This window comes from Nelumbo nucifera, chromosome 8 (assembly GCF_055504915.1).
Source record: "Nelumbo nucifera cultivar China Antique chromosome 8, China Antique-T2T, whole genome shotgun sequence".
In the NCBI taxonomy this organism is placed as follows: domain Eukaryota; kingdom Viridiplantae; phylum Streptophyta; class Magnoliopsida; order Proteales; family Nelumbonaceae; genus Nelumbo; species Nelumbo nucifera.
In genome coordinates this window covers 34,028,928-34,032,012 of record NC_142656.1, presented here as the reverse complement: position 1 = coordinate 34,032,012, position 3,085 = coordinate 34,028,928, and positions in this window count along the sequence as shown.

Sequence of the window (3,085 nt, the reverse complement as noted above, 5' to 3'; positions counted from 1 at the left end):
ACAATTGATCTTTCGCAAACAGTAAAATAATTTCATTTTTGGTCAGTTCTAAATTATGTATTTCATTTTCACTACCAATAAAAGTAATTCTTGTTTATTAAACTTGTTTTCTTTTAATTTGATTAATAAAAATACCATAAATGTGTCTAAGTTTTTCTACATTTTTTGTAAGTTTCTATATTTATTTCTATTTTAAAAATTTTATTACCTAACTAGGACTTTGTATATTGATCAATTTGATTCGGATAGTTGAATTGCTTAGCCACCACTTGGATTAAAAATGATTTTGTTTTTGAGTCAATTTTAAAATATATGTGTGTACGTGATTTACATGTGGTAATTCTTAATGATGATAATGATAGTAATAATGTATCCAAAATTTTCTATAAACTTTATGTATTTTTTGTTTTTTGTTTTTTATTATTAATTGGATGTGCATTGCAAATCCAAATATGATTGCATAACACCTCATCCAAATATGTGATAATCAGATTGAGTTGTGAAGTTTAAAGTATCATTGACAGGATTACTTGCTTAGCTAGATTTTTCTTTTTTTTTGTAATATTTTATCCTTTTGGTGTATCTTTTTTTTTTGTTCATTTATTAAAAAAATGTAAGATTTAAATAGAGGGAATTGAATGGGGTGAAAAGTAGTAGTTCAATTTACAATTTAAACCTCATAGTTATATAGGGACTAAATTCAAAAATGAGTATTTTAGTCAAAAGATCTAAAAAGTTTCACAATCTTATTCATATTTTTAATAGTAGTGTAAATATAGAATTATAGATGTGTTCAATTTTTTCTATAACTTTTTTATATTTTTGTGTAAAAATAATTCTAATATGTCACACTTACTTTTTGTTTAATATGATATTATACATGTGCCTAAATATTTTTTGCAAAATTTTTTGTATTTTTTTCATTCTTGTATTTTTATGTTTTATTAACTTTTATTATTTATTTATGGCATTAAAGGTTAACATGTTTGACCCAAAATTTGAACTCTTGATCTTTCCCAAATAGTAAAATAATTTTATTTTGGTCATTTCTAAATTATGTATTTTATTTTCATTACCAATAAAAATAACTCTTGTTTATTACACTTATTTTTTAATTTTATTAATAAAAATATCATAAATGTGTCTAATTTTTTCTACATTTTTTTTGTTTCTATATTTATTTCTATTTTAAAATTTTTATTACCTAACTATGACTTCGTAGGTTGGTCAATTTGATTCAAATGGTTGAATTGCTTAGCCACCACTTGGATTAAAAATGGTATGTTTTTTAGTCAGTTTTAAAATATATGGGTTTAATTTAATAAGAGAAAATGAGAGTTAATAATTTAAGTATAAGACTTAATGAGAGAGAATTTAATGAGGTAGGAAATAATAATTGAAGTTACATTTTCAACCTTACCATTAGGGATGAACTAAATACACAATTATGGACATTTTATTAGCCACTAAAACAAGTATTAAACCTATAATAAAATGGAGTTTATACCCTTTCTCAAACAAAGAAGCATAGGATAATTAGAAATCACATGCTTTCAAAATAGGATGGTTCAATCATTAGCAATCACAGGCTCTCAAAATAGATCTAAGATCTCATGGCCTAAGACATATTTGGCAACTCCAGATTTAAACAGTTAGCATTAGATTTCAAAAAGTTTTCCATGTGGCCATCCAAATATATGATTAACTCCACATTATCAGCTATCCAAATCAAACCACAAAAATATAGAACCAAATGCATAGAACAAGCAAAGGAATATCAATAAAACTGAGGGGCATTAGCCTGTAAATAACGTAAAGAAATGAATGTTTCAATCTAAAACTGAGGGGCATTGGCATATAAATAACATAAAGAAATGACTATAAGCTAACAGGGATCTGGCTTAGTTTCAAAGAAAAAGAAAAGAAAATTTTAAACGCAAGGAAAGGTTAATTTGATTCTCGTTCTACTGAACTTGAACACATAGAGACTTGAAAATTGTAAGAGCTAACTCAATCATACCACTATCTACAATTGATAATCATTCAAGTTCTTGCTGATTTGATTAGCATGTTATAAGTAGAAGAGAAGAAAAAAACTAACTAAAGATAGTAGAGTATGCACCTGTCCCTGGTTATAGTTTTGACCTAGACGAACTGTTGTTGCAAGCCTCACTGTTGAATCAACCTTCTCAAGCTTGACTCCATCTTTAGATGGTCCAAGGCGAACTTCGATTCTTACCACAAGTGTTGGAGGCTCAACTGGAACCCGGTATTCTAATTCTAATGGGGACAGTGAGAACAAGGGAACAATGAATTGATTTGGGACCAAGTTGACGGGGAAGAGTAGAGAAGGGGAATGAAAGGGTGGAAGGTAATATGGAGAAGAGTTAAAGGTGACAAAATGGGATTGAAAGGAACATAGAATATATCAACGAAAAACTGAGGTGGTAGAGTTCTCCGTTGACAATTGTGATGACCCATGACGAACAGGGGAAATTGAGGGAGAAAGGAGGTGGCCAAGGATTTGTTGAAGGGAGATCCAAAATTTCAAGAATCTCTCTCCTCCCTTTCTTGTTTTTTGTCTTTTCTCTTCCCACTCTTGAGTGGATGGAAAGACTCCTTGTCCCACATTGATTGGGAAAGGAATGGAATTAGAGTATATCTATAGTTTTGCTTTCTCTATGGGTAGGGACCTATAAGAGGAGAGCACTATAGATATTTCATGCATGTGAGGGCGGGGTGGGGATGCTTTTCACACGTACGCGTCAAGTCGAGTGCATGCCTACCAGTAGCCTGTGGGCTGTTTTATCTTGGCGACTGATTTACATTCACCTGACTGCACTGTAGGGGGAAAATGCGGTTTTAAGGAGAGTGACCAAGTGGCACAACTCAGCCCTCCTTCTCTCTGCAATTCCCAATCTCGAAATTCTACAATAGCGCACTCCTAAAATCATTTTACAACAATCTTAAAATCATTTTACATTTACCGATAAGTTCCATTCTACTTTCTTTATCATTTTACAACAATCTTAAAATCGCATTTATGGAACCTATCACTGCTAACCCTTTCATGAGGATTCGGATA